Below are 15,091 nucleotides of genomic sequence, written 5' to 3' on the forward strand. Positions count from 1 at the left end.
AGAAGAAGAATGTGACTCAATTAAACATAAAGGCCAAGTCTGGAGTTACTTGCAACGGCTGGAACAAGAAGGGACACTACAAATCTGAATATTAAAACTAGAAGCAAGGAAGAAGGAAGGTGTTGAAGGCAACATGGTCCCAGTCATCGGAAGAGTTAGATGAAGAAGAACACGAGCAAGCAAGCTTCGTTGCTCTACCAGCACAAGCGTACATTGCCTAGACCGAGTTCGAGTCTGAAATCGAAGTGGAATTAGAAACCGAGTATGAGAAAAGCCACGAATCCATATCCATTTCCAAAGGGCCAAACCACTTTGTAAGTTCTCTGTTCGCTGGTACTCAAATAGATGAATTACGAAATTTAATTGAGTACTTGTTAAGAAAATTGACTAAATCCAATCTCCGGGTCAAGTCACTCTAAAGGGAGATAACAACCCTTAAGGAAGTGACTAACCCAAGCTCCTTGACTGAACCTGTTCAGACTGAAACTTCAACTCAAGTCCAACAACTTGAGGAAGAAAATTCACACTGAAAAGTCAAGTCAAGGAACTGAAGGAAACATTGGAATGGTTCACCTAGTGTTCCAAGAATCTTGATCTAATTCTTAGAAAACAAAGAGCCATATACAATCAATCCAGACTTGGGTATAAGGCGAAACACAAATATAAATCGTATTTATCTCTTGCTAATAGAAGAATAGTCCAAGTATGGGTCCCCAAGTCGAACTTGATTAATCAAGTCAGACTTGGTCAATATTAGATCTCCAAGGATTAAATCTATTACCTAGATAGACCTTATCGAGGCTATGATCCAGGGGGAGGCAATATAAAGACTATTTTTATCATTAGATAGACCTACTTGATGTTTGTTTTATGGCTTTTATTATACATGCTTAAATTAGGGTAGATAAGGACCTAGGGTTGATTCACACTTGACTAGTTAAACCTAGGATTTTTGGAAAAGAAATTAAATATTCAATTTCTTTGAAAGACTTTATCTAGAAGTGGTAGATGATCTCATACCCAAGAAGGCCTAGTGCCTCACCACAGCTTGGAAGCTAATCATTGAAATAAATATTTAATCGATTAACTATTAAACCTTAGTCTAACTCAAATGTAAATCAATTCTTAGACATTAATTAAAATTGAAGATAAAATTAATCATCTCATAAAACTTATAAGGTTCCCTGATTATAAATCTAGAAAAGGGTGAGATGGACCTAGGTTAAAATAAATAGTAGCTAACCAAATCTAAATTAATTAAATTCAATTAAGTTAACTTAATTAAAATTCAACTAAAATTAATTCAATTTGACTAATCTAAGTCACTTTAATTAATTTCAAAACTTTAATTAACTTTAAATTCTTAACTAATTTTTAAAGTTTAATTAATTTCAAATTCCTAATTAATTTCAAAAGAATAAATTCAAAATTCTAATAAGTTCAAAAATTAATTAACTTCAACACAAACTTTAAAACTTAATTATTTTTAAAACAAACTTAAATATTTTAATATTCAAAATTTAATATTTTTGGAATTCAAAATTAAATATTTTAAATTTTAAAATTTTATATTTTTAAAATTTAAATAATTTTGAAATTCAAACTTAAATATTTTAATATTCAAAATTAAATATTTTTAAATTCAAACTTAAATATTTTTAAATTCAAAATTTAATATTTTTCAAACTTAAATATTTTAATTAAATATTTTTGAAGTTCAAACTTAAATGTTTTAATATTCAAAATTAAATATTTTTAAAAATTCAATCTTAAATATTTTAAAATTCAAATTTTAATATTTTTTAAACTTAGATATTTTAAAATTAAAAATTTAATATTTTTCAAACATAAATATTTTAATTAAATATTTTGAAAATCAAACGTAAATATTTTAATATTCAAAAATAAATATTTTAAAATTTTGAACTTAAATATTTTAATATTCAAAATTAAATATTTTTGAAATTCAAACTTAAATATTTTAAAATTTAAAATATAATATTTTTCAAACTTAAATATTTTAATATTCAAAATTAAATATTTTTAAAATTCATACTTAAATATTTTAATATTCAAAATTAAATATTCTTTAAGTTCAAACATTTTTTTTCAGAATTTTCCATCTCACACAGACTCATAAACTTAACATGTTTGATAATCTAAAAAGGGTAAGATGGAAAATCATGAAAATAGATAATTACTTTTATCTTATTTATTGTATGCTTGGACTCTTTGACCCTAAACTTAATTTTGACATTACTTAACGGGGAGTGACAAGAGTTGAGGCATTAAGTTAAATATTTTCTCAAAGTTAACTTTTTTTCTTTTCAAAATCTCAAATATCCTTTATTTTTTTTAAAGTCTTGAAAAAGCTAAGGGGGCGTTTAGTTTGCATTTTCCATATTGTTCTTTATTTTCTTTTTTGAGAAAATGGAAAACGCGTTTGATTTGTATTTTCTATGTTCATTTTTAAGAAAAAGAGAGAGGATTTTCTAAGAAAATGAAAAACACGGAAAAGTCATTTTCTGAAAAACGAGAAAATGTGATTTTCTGAAAAATGAAATGAAAAGGCAAACAAACCAAATACACCCTAAGTGTTTAATTTTTTTTAACAAGTGTTTAGTTTTTAAAAAAAACTAAGTATTTGATATTGTTAAGTATTTGAAATCATTTTCTTAGCTAAATATTTTTACAAGGAATTTTTAAAACTTAAAGTTTTTCGAAAAAGCTAAGTATTTAAATAAAATTTGAAAATCTTTCTAAAAGTTAAGTATTTAGTTAAATTTTTTAAAAAGAAAATCTTTAGTTAACTTTTTAAAAGAACTTTTTTTTGCTAAATAGTTAGTCAAATTTTTCTAAATCTAACGTATTTAGTTAAAGGTTTTAACTAAAGGCTTTTATCAAATTCTTTCTAAAAGGTAATTTAACTGCTTAAGCCTTAAAGATTTTAAAAGTTTTCTTTGCTAAAAACTTAACTAAGTATTTTAAATTCCTCTCAAAACTAAAATTGTTTATTTAAGGGGGAGCTTAGTGATGTAATTATGAAATAGATTGAATTTTTTTAAACTATCTTTACAACTAAATTTTTTTCCCTCACTTAGTATCTTTTTGATATATGTCAAAGGGGGAGAGAAAGATTAAATTTAAGTTAAACATATAACCTTTGATTAAGGGGGAGTATAAGGGATTTTTTTTTTCAAATTATTTTTCTAATGCATAAGTTCTTTTGATGCTTAAGTTCTATGATTTATTGTTATGTTTTACTTAACTTTGAACCAGGTTGTCATAATCAAAAAGGGGAAGATTGTTGATATAGGGAGCATCAGATGATCAAACATAAGTTTTGATTATGGTAAAAGGGTCCAAATTCAAGGTTACTTGTTATCTAACAAGGTTGAATGAGCTTGCAGGAAAGTCCTAAGTGTGCTTAGGCAAAAGTCATAGTGAATTCTTGGCATGTGGAAAACCCTAAGGGAAGGTAACCCTAGGTTCTAGGGGAGGTAACCCTAGGCAAATGAAAGTCCTAACTGTGGTTAGGCAAGGTGAAGTCTTGAAGAGTCGAGTACTTTGGGCGAAATCCTAGAGTCGAGGACTCTAGGTAAAAATCCTAGTGGTCGCAAACGAGGTGAAAGTCTGGATGAGTCGTGGAGCAGATGTTCAGCATGAAAACCTGAAGTCTCGGACGCTGAGCAAAAGTCTAGATAGTCTGAAAGACCTGTCTGGCAAAAAGGTACACTCTCTTGAGAGGAGTAGGTGAGGTCGCGTTCCCCTGAGGAGGGAACAGTAGGCGTCGATTTGACCTAGAGTTTCAGCGAAACTCAAAGTCAAAATCAGATAGTCAGAGGCTGTCAAATTCATGTTTTACATATATTTTATACTGTCTGGACTAATTTTATTTTGTAGGAAATAAGTTGCAGAAAAAGTTGGTCTGGGCTCCCGAAAGGGGTCCGAGCGTCTGGATCTGGTCCAAGTGCCCAAAATGCCAAGACTTATCTGATCACCAGATTGGAATGCACTGATTAGATGGGCTGACTTCTCGATCCAGGCACCCTGAAGGGATTCAGGTGCCCGGAACAGCCTATATAAGCAGCATTCCACTAAGAGACAATGACATAACTTGCATTTGCGATTGCTTTCTTACGCGCTGCTCCAAAGACATTCCTGCCACTCCACGACGCGACTCCGACGATCGAGTGATGCTACTCCGATAATTAAGCAACACAACTCTGACGATAGAGTGACACGACTCTAACAACTGAAAGCACAACCTTCCAAATCCTTAGAAGTTGTTGGTATATTTTTAATTACTGTACTTAAATTATAAATCCATTATATTCGTCTTTGTAAAGATTTGTCGAACTGATAGTGAATTGCCCAACAAAAGCAGTCAATGATCGCAATCCTTAGAGTAGGAGTCGTCATAGACTTCGAACCAAGTAAAAACAAACTGTGTTAGTTGTGTTTGTTTTTCCTTCTGTCTTTCTTTAATTTCCACGGCATTATCTCTGATCATGTTTTTTCGAAATGAATTAGCCACGAGCGCTATTCACCCCCCCTAGTGCAACGATCCTACAAGAAGAGCACAATCAGTGCTGGAGCTTGTGTGTGTGTGTAGGGGGAGGGCGATTGAGAGGAGGAAATGGGAGAAGAGAATGCAGATCAGTGTAAGAGGAGGATCAACGTAGGTTTAGGTTCGAGGCTTCTTATTTTTTATGTTTTTTTTCATGTGAAATGCTAACTAGTTAGGGAGAAGTGGCGTTTTTTTTTTCTTAGTGTTTTTTTCCACGTAGGCATTGAATAATCGCCAACTAAGCATTTGTTAATAAAAAATTTTAATTTTAGAGGAAAGGATTAAACTTGGAAAATATTACAAGTTACAGGACTAAAAATGTAAATTAACTTCTAATAGGACTAAAATTGAAAAAAAAAAACGCAAGTTATAGGACCAGAACTATAATTTTCTCTTTATTCGTATTATCATAGAGCTAGCAGAGTTGCAGTCTTGCAGATGCCTACTCTTATGCCACCCAAAATCTAAACCCAAATGGCCTCTGCTTGTAACAGTCCAAGTTGCTGTCGTCGCTCACTCCCAGCACATGGCAGTACCTCTTGTAGAATCCGATCCGGTCCTCCACCTAGCTCACCTTTCCTTTCCCACACTCGATCCCTCCGTTGATGATGTTAGTGATGACGCCGTACCTTGCAACTGTCCCTGCCGTCGCCTAGTGATCATGTCGTGGCACGACGACTTTGGTGACTGCGGTGCCATCCAAAACTAGGTCACCATCTTGAAGGAGACCACTGGGTCTGTGGCCACCAGGTTCAGGCAGTTGAGCAGGTCAACGCCGATAGCTTTTCCAGCGGTGTCGTAGTTGAGTTGCTACAAACATTCACCGAGTATTAGATTCTAAGTGTTGGGCAAAACAATTTACTGGAGATATTTAGGACTTTGTCGAATTTAAATTATACGAAATTAAATTCAACTATATGTAGAGATGACATTAGCTAATAATCTCAACTTTCCAGTTGATTTCTGCTAAATGTTTAATGCAAGCTGAGCTCCAAGTCTGAGCAGCAAAATCGAGCGGCAAAGTCCAAGCAGGCTGATGGGTCGGGCGGGCAAGTAATAGATTGCCCGACTGGGAAGAGTGCAGAGACCTGACCGTGAAGTTAGGCCGACCGGACAGAGAGGTTGACTAGGTAGTAAGGCCGAGTGAGTTCGACCGGATAGAGAAACCGACCAGGTGAGAGGCCGGTAGGGCAAGCAGACAAACTGAGTGAGAGGTCGGTCGGGCGAGAAGACAGACCGAGCAAGTGGCTAGTCGTGCGAAGCAGACAATGTGACCGAACGAGCGAAAGGGGTCGAACGAACGGGTGACCGGGTGAGTGTGCGGTCGGTCAAGCGAAAGTCGAGCGATCGGGCGAACAAGCAGCTAATCGAACTGGGTGAGCGGTCGAGTGGCCGACCGTGCAAGTTTGAGGTCGATCGAGCAGAGAGTCCGATCGGGCAAAGAGGCCAAGCGAGCTTCTGCCAGACGAACGAAACAACCGGGCGGGCGAAGAAGAGAAATTGGTCAGGCGAGCGCACTAAGTGAACCGAGGCCTGCGATGAATGCAGTTTCCTTGAAACAAATTCGCCCTACATCTAGTTGTGCTTCGAGGCTTTTTTGAGTTGTCTGTCTCCTAGGATACAACAGTGAACCATGATTCCCATCAAGTACTGATGGTCACGACGAACTGAGAGGTACTCGACTGCTATTACATGCACTCCACCGTGCAAGAGATGCACGACAGAGAAGGGGAATGTAGGCGGAGAGCTTAAGCTTTTCACGTGTGTAACCTTTTGCCTGTGGTTGCAGCCTCTTTATAATATAGGGAAACTTTAATGTATCTATTACACAAGCAACAAAAAGGTTTATGTGATAAAATATTAGTTGTTCCATTTAGGCAAATTTTGTCCCGCCTAGTCCAGCATTCGGCGCACGTAAATCGTGCTCGCACATGAGTTAACATGGTTCAGTGCCCTAGATTTGCACCCCCTGCATACCCACGCATGAAAGAGAACCTCTCTCCATGCATTTATTCATATCATTAATGCATGTAAATCAATATAAAACAACCAATATGCCTTGAAACTTCTAAACCCTCTTCCACCTCTTCTCCATTCACATATATCCAACACTAAAAATAGTGTGATAGAAAATACAACGAAGAGGGAGATTTAATTAGAGGAGATCTAATTACTAGGAGATTTGAATGGGTCCTCGATCGTAATATTTCTAGTCGGGGGCGCATGGCCACTACCTACTGGGCTGGCAGTAAGAAGGTGGATTCCCCTATTCTTTGACGTAGCAGTAGCCCTAAGCATACGGGCCATCGGGTGTACTCGGCAACCCACCTTAATTAATTTGATCGATCAACAAAATCTATGAGATAATCAATAATTATATGAAGGATAATTTAACTCGTTGTTGTGAAAAAGAGAGTAAACATGAGGAAGGAGAAGAAGAAAAGAAAGAAGAAGAGTTACCGTGGTTCAGCGGCCTACCTACTTCATAAAAATGGCCGAAGCTTTATTATAATTCTCTTTACACAAGAGAATCACATCTAATGATTCTTGTGTTTGTTGTTGTTCAATAGGTTTATAATGACCTCTATAAATAATGCATAAACCCCAGACCGGTAAAATCATAATAGATTTTGTTATGAAAAATCACAACAGAATTCTGTTATGAAAAATCATAACAAAATTTTGTTATATAAAATTGTAACAGAATTCTATTACAAAAATCTTAACAGATTTTTCTTTCATAACATCCATCACATTGACCTCATCCAAATATGAGCCACCCGTCAATAATCTCCACCTTGGCGAATATTCACCCTTTCGAAGTGTTGGAGTGTATACTGAAAGCCTAAGCTTTTGTAAACATTTATGTTAAATAAAGAATCACATTTGGTCAATTTATCTACATTTGTTTGTAGTTGTTCAATTAATTTATATTGTAGATAACATAGTATGTGGTGTCACATATAGAAGATGATGTTATCAGTACCTTATAAATTATAAACAGTAGCTCACGACCAAAATGGAAAGGAACAAACCATTGGGAGGTCGTAGTGTAATTAGGAATTATTTTATCTTGACTATATAATTACACTAGTACACTTAGAGTGTATTGAGTAGGACCATTTGAGGTCGTTTCTTTTATACTGACTTTATAAAGAAACAAAGACCTCGGTTATTATGGAAGTGTGTGCTCTTAATCCTAATATAATAACAAGCACATATATTTGATATTTATTTCTTTAATTAATCAATGGGTGAGATTTAGTTCGATGAATCAATAAGCCTGATAAGTTGAGAAATGGTATCACTTATAGTGTGTGTTGTTGATTATAGAAGGAAACTGTGTCCTAGAGATACTAGGTTGATAATGTCCTCAAGAGGAGCTCATAAGGATTGTCATGTTAAACCCTGCAGGTGGACTTAGTCCTACATGACGATAAGGTTGAGTGGTACTACTCTTGGACTAAGATATTAATTAAATGAGTTGTCAGTAACTCACTTAATTAGTGGACATTCGATATCTTAAACACAGGGAGACTAACACACTCATAATAAGAAGGAGCCCAAAAATGTAATTTGGGATTGGTGCGGTAGTTCAATAATAGTTCTCTAGTGGAATGAATTATTATTGATAAAATTAAGTTGTGTGTTCGGGGCGAACACGGGATGCTTAATTTTATCGGGAGACCAAAACCAATTCCTCCTCTCGGTCCCTATCGTAGCCTCTTATTTATAGAGTACTATACCCACCTATACCCACCTTCTATACCATCCAATGGGGTCGACCAAGCTAGCTTGAACCAAGCTAGGGCCGGCCTAGGTATAAGATTGGGTGGCCGGCCCTAGCTTGAACCCAAGCTAGTGGGGGCCGGCCAAATTAAATTAAAAAAGAAATTTAATTTTAATTTTTATTATGTAGAAGATATAATTTATTAAAGAGAATTAAAATTAAAATATCTCTCTTGTAAAAGATCTACAAAAGATTAAAGAAAGAGATTAGATCTCTTTCCTTATTTGTAGATTGGTGAGATATTTTATTTTCTCTTTAAAAATTATTCACATGTTGTAAAATTAAAATTATAGAAATTTCCTTTTTATCAACCATGAAGAGATTTTAAAGAGAAATTTTATTTTTTAAAATTTCCGGAAACAAATTAGGAAGTTTTAATTGTTGATTGAAACTTGTCCAATTTGTTTTCATTGATGTGGCCGACCATAAGATTTCAATTGGGGAAATTTTATTTTATTTTTCTCAATTAAATCATGTCAAGGAAATTGAGGAAATTTTATTGTAATTAAATTTCCTAATTTGCCTAGGCCAAGGAATATAAAAGAAGGGGTGAGGGTGCCTTCATGAGATACAACCTCTATTATTTCTCTCCCTCTTTTGTTCCTTGGTGTGGCCGACCTTCCTTTCCCTCTCTTCCTCTTGTGGTGGCCGAACCCCTCTCTTTCCTTGGAGCTCTTGTGGTGGCCGGATACTACTTGGAGAAGAAGAAGAAGAAGGAGAGGAAGCGAGCATCTCTTGGAGCTTGGTTAGTGTTTTGATTTTCTTCCTTGGTGAAGCTTCTTTCTTTGTGGCCGAACCTAGCTAGGAGGAGAAGAAGGTGGTTGGTGGTTTCTCATCTCGGAAGATCGTTGCCCACACAACGTCCGAGGTTAGAAGAGGAATACGATAGAAGATCAAGAGGTCTTTCTAGAAGGTATAACTAGTAGTTTTTCCTTTTCCGCATCATACTAGTTATTTATGGAAATAATACCAAATACAAGAGGCTTACGTTCTAGTATTTCGAATATGTTTTTCGATGTTGTGTTTTTTTTGTTTTATTTATCCTTGTGATTTGATTGTTCTTTTCGGTTAACCTAAAGTTATTTTAGGAAATTAAATATTAGCTTTCTATAAAAGGTTTTGTCTAGTCGGTGGTGGTTGCTCCCATATCTAAGAAGGTCATGTGCCTTGCCACGTCAGTACTGGGAACTAATTATGGAAATTAATATTTAATGGAATTAATAACTTAAGGCGATTTGGGTCGAACGTGTTAAGTTCCGCAGGAGACCTAAGTCAAAACCTAAAAGAACGAATAGATTAAGTTTTGGATCAAACGTGTTAAGTTCCGCAGGCGATCCAAAATTTAATTTAAAAGAACACATGGTAGCTAGGAAAAGGTTCAGACCTTTGTACAAAATTTTTGTACAGTGGAACCTCTAGGTTTTCCGAGTAGCAACCAACAATTGGTATCAGAGCTAGGGTTTTGCCTCTGTGTATTTGGTATTAGTTTAATTATGCACATGTCATACATAATTTAGATAGAATAATAGTAGGATATGCTAACTTTGTGGATGCAGGATTCAACTATTATGGCTTTTAGATATTATGTGTGTGATTGGACCCTTAGACATGTCAAGGGCATTTATATGTGTGTGCATGATTGTAGTAAAAATACAGCAGGAGTTGTATTTAGTTTTATTAGGATTTTATTTTTGATCTAGATACATGTACATTCCTTTTATGGAATATAGGATCAAAATTGTAAAATTCTATTTATGTCGCGGATCAAATCTTGCAAAGCATGGAACCTTCTAAGGACCAGAGGCGCAGCGGAACTAGGAGCAAGATGGATGCGACAGCTAGACCCGGTGGCGGTGGCCAAATTGGCAGCAGCTTGGGATGACAACACACGGAGGACAACTAGAGATAAAAGTCATAATAGTTGAAAATTAGATTTTTTATTTATTGCTTTTATATTGTGTTGTGTAGATGTGTTAGTTTACATGCTTAGTAGGCTAGCATAGTTAAAATTCCTCATTTATAAATAACTAAGTGGGAGAGGGATTTTTAAATAAATCCCATAGTCTCCATTACTGGTTTGTAAGTGATGCAAACAAGCTTGCGCGTTGGCTCTGAGTGCTTTCCTCCATAACGGATGAGCTTGTTTGTGGATCACTAGAACAGACTTCCATTTTTGGATGACTATAGGAAGTTAATTAAGAGCGTGTGATCTTCCCCAACGGAAGGGGCATAATCTTATTAATGAACTTAGTGTCAAGTAATGGTATACACTTAGACACATCTAATAGTATCCTCCCCATCGGAGTCACTGCTATTATTTGTGTGACCAAAAGACACCAACTATTAATTTTATTTGTCAAAAAGTTAGGTTGACAAGATAATAAAATTAATGGGATAAAACTCTCCTTTTACAAATGTTGAATTTGTATACGTCCACACTAACGTGGCATACAAAATTCACGGTGTCTTGAGGTGTTGGTTAATTTAAAATAGTATTGTTTGAGGAATCAATATTATTCTAAATTTAGAGTTCTGACCAAAAGTTATTTGTGATTCTTAGGATGACTTTCAACCCACTGTCCATCATACTTCAACATAATAGACTTACTGGACCAAACTACATAGATTGGAAAAGAAACCTAGACATTGTTCTTACTGTTGAAAGTTATAAATTTGTACTGACTAAGCAGTGCCCTGAAGCACCTACTGGTGAATCCACCCAAGAGGAGATTGAATATCATAGGAAATGGGTAAAAGCAGATGAGATGGCGCGGTGTTACATTTTGGCTTCAATGTCAAATGTATTGCAACATCAGCATCAAGATTTACCAACAGCCTATGATATTATGAACAATCTCAAGGAACTCTTTAGTCATCAGGATAGGGTTTCTAGGCAAGAAGCCATGAGAAAGATAATGACAGCCACCATGCAAGAGGGTACTCCTGTGAGGGATCATATCCTAAAGATGATGACTTATCTGAACGAGATACAGATCCTTGGAGGAGAAATTGATGGGGAAACCCAGATCGATATGATCCTCCAAACACTACCTAGAAGTTTTGAGCAATTCCGCCTGAATTACAATATGAACAAAAGGGTATATTCATTGGCGGAACTACTAATAGAACTTCAGGCAGCAGAAGGATTATTTCGTCACAATGCTCAAATTCACTATGCTGAAAATGGTTCTACTTCTAAACCGAGAGGAAAGAAGAAGAAGAAACAAGCTAGTTCAGCAAAGAAAGTGAATAAGTCTCAGAGTACAGGATTTAAGCAAGCAGGCAGGACATTGGAAGGCAGACTGTCCTCGTAGGAACCAAAACAAAGGTATATCTCATGCTCTAGTTGTTGAAACATGTTTAGCGGTGTTATCTACCAGCACCTGGTGTGTAGATACAGGAGCCACTGATCATGTCTGCAATTCCTTGCAGGGGTTCCAGGAAACCCGACGACTATCTAAAGAAGAAATTACCGTCTACATGGGCAATGCTACTAAGGTGGCAACTGTTGCAGTGGGAGACGTCTACTTATCTTTTAGTAGAAATAGGAATTTGGTTTTAAGAAATTATCTTTATGTACCCAATTTTAGAAAGAATTTAATTTCAGTTTCTAAACTATTTTTAGATGGATATTCAGTTTCTTTCAGTAACGATGTAGTTATTAAAAGAAATAAAGTGATTATCTGTTCTGGTGCATTAGTTGGCAATTTGTATACTTTAAATCCAATTTCTTCCACAAAGAAAAACATGGAAATTTATAACTCATCTTCTAACTCTAATAAGAGAAAAGAACATTCGGAAATAAACCAAGCATATCTTTGGCATCTAAGGCTTGGTCATATTAACTTAAGTAGGATTCAGAGGCTTATAGCCGATGGACTTTTGGGTTCATTAGAGTTGGAAAATTTTCCAACTTGTGAATCCTGCTTGGAAGGTAAAATGACCAAGAGGCCCTTCAAGGCCAAGGGGTATAGAGCCAAAGAAGTGTTAGAGTTGGTTCACTCTGATTTGTGTGGTCCTATGTCTGTCCAGGCAAGAGGAGGTTTTGAATATTTTGTCTCTTTCATAGACGATTATTCAAGATATGGATACATTTACCTAATGCGCCGCAAATCCGAGTGCTTTGATAAGTTCAAAGAATACAAGGCTGATGTGGAGAAACGACTAGGTAAAAGTATCAAGACACTACGGTCATATCATGGTGGCGAATACCTCTTAGGAGAGTTTAGGAATTACTTATCAGGTCCGGATTCAATCCCAACCGTCTCGACTGGTACACCCCAATGTAATGGTGTGGCGTAAGAAGGAATAGGACTCTTTCGAGATGGTTAGATCAATGATGAGTTATTCAGATTACTAAATTCTTTTGGGGATATGCTCTGAAAACAGGTATGTTCTGAACTTAGTATCTTCTAAATCAGATCTTCTACTCCCATAGAATTGTGGAATGGGCGAAAACCCGTCTAAGACATATTCAGATTTAGTAGTTCAACATATGCTGAAACCAGATGTTGATAAGTTAAAATCTCGTACAGAAGTTCGCGTGTTTGTAGGATATCCCAAAGGAACGAAAGGTGGTTTATTTTATAGTCCTAAAGACCAAGGTCATTGTTAGCACCAATGCCCGCTTTTAGAAGAAGACTATATAATGGATCACAAGCCCAGAGTAAAGTTGTTTTAAAAGAACTTAGAGAGGACACGCCTTCTTCAGTACCAACAAGACAAGATGAAGTACCACAAGAGACCGCAACATGTGTCACACATGATACACAACCACGGATGCCTCGTCGTAGTGGGAGGTTGTAAGGACTGAAAGATTCATGTTTTGGGAGAGTCTTCGGATTTGATCCGTAAACATGACCTGATCCACGAACATATGACTAAGCACTCCAAGATATAGATGCAACATCTTGGCAAAAAATGAATTCTCAAATAGAGTCTATGTACTCTAATAAGGTCCGGGTTGTAGAACCACCTGATGGTGTAAAAGCCGTTGGATGTAAGTGGATCTACAAAAGGAAAAGAGGGGCAGACGGGAAGGTAGAAACCTTCAAAGCTAGGCTTGTTGCGAAAGGGTACACTCAGAAAGAGGGAATCGATTATGAGGAAACCTTTTCACCAGTAGCCATGCTTAAGTCTATCCGGATACTCTTATCCATTACTGCTCATATGGATTATGAGATTTGGCAAATGGATGTCAAGACAACTTTCCTTAATGGAAGTCTTGAAGAGAACATCCATATGAAGCAAACCGGAAGGGTTGATTGAAAAGACAAAGAGCATCTAGTGTGCAAGCTCAATCGGTCCATTTATGGACTCAAGCAAGCTTCAAGGTCTTGGAACATCCGGTTTAATGAAGTAATCCAGACATATGGATTTATTCAGTGTCCGGATGAGTCTTGTGTATACAAAAAGTGTAACGGAAACGTGGTGGTATTTCTTGTACTATACGTAGATGATATTTTGTTAATTGGCAACAATGTCAAGGTATTATCGGACGTAAGGGTATGATTGTCCAAACAATTTGATATGAAGGACTTAGGAGAGTGTGCACACATTCTTGGGATCAAAGTGATAAGGGATCGCAAGAAAAGAATGTTGTGTCTCCCAAGCTTCATATATAGATACAATCCTTGCTCGCTTTAGTACGCAGGATTCCAAGAAAGGTTTCTTACCTTTAGGCATGGAATAGTTCTATCTAAAGAGATGTCTCCTAAGACATCAAAGAAGATAGAAGACATGAAAGCAGTTCCTTCGCCTGTAGGAAGCCTTATGTATGCAATGCTATGTACAAGACCGATATTTATTTCGGGCATGGTCACAGACATCGAGTAACCTCGACAAGGACATTGGATCATGTAAAGCATATATTAAAGTACCGAGAAGGACTAGAGATTATATGCTAATTTACCAAGCAGATGATTTGCTCCCCGTGGGTTACACGGATTTTGATTTCCAATCGATAGGGACAATAGTAAGTCTACATCAGCTATGTGTTTACTTTAGAGGTGGAGCCATTTCATGGAGGAGTGTTAAGCGGAAACGATCGGACTCAACCATGGAAGTCGAGTATGTGGCAGCCGGCTAAAGAAGCAGTATGACTCAGGAACTTTCTAATGGACTTAGATGTGATTCCTGGTTTGCCCAAAATTATCACAATTTATTGTGATAATAGCGGTGCAGTTGCAAACTCGAAGGAACCACGAGCTCATAAGGTAAGTAAACATATAGAGCGCAAGTACCACCAGATACGAGATATCATGAAGTGAGGAGAAGTTGTCATCGCCAAGATTGCATCAGCAGATAACCTGGCAGATCCTTTCACTAAGGCCCTTCCGGCGAAAGCTTTTGATCGGCATGTGGAGGGAATGGGAATCAGATGTATGGTAGAAGATATGGCAGCTTAGTCATTAGTATAAGTGGGAGATTGTTGGAGTGTATACTGAAAGCCTAAGCTTTTGTAAACCTTTATGTTAAATAAAGAATCACATTTGGTCAATTTATCTACATTTGTTTGTAGTTGTTCAATTAATTTATATTGTAGATAACATAGTATGTGGTGTCACATATAGAAGATGATGTTATCAGTACCTTATAAATTATAAACAGTAGCTCACGACCAAAATGGAAAGGAACAAACCATTGGGAGGTCGTAGTGTAATTAGGAATTAGTTTATCTTGACTATATAATTACACTAGTACACTTAGAGTGTATTGAGTAGGACCATTTG

This window comes from Zingiber officinale, chromosome 1A, assembly GCF_018446385.1.
Source record: "Zingiber officinale cultivar Zhangliang chromosome 1A, Zo_v1.1, whole genome shotgun sequence".
NCBI lineage: Eukaryota > Viridiplantae > Streptophyta > Magnoliopsida > Zingiberales > Zingiberaceae > Zingiber > Zingiber officinale.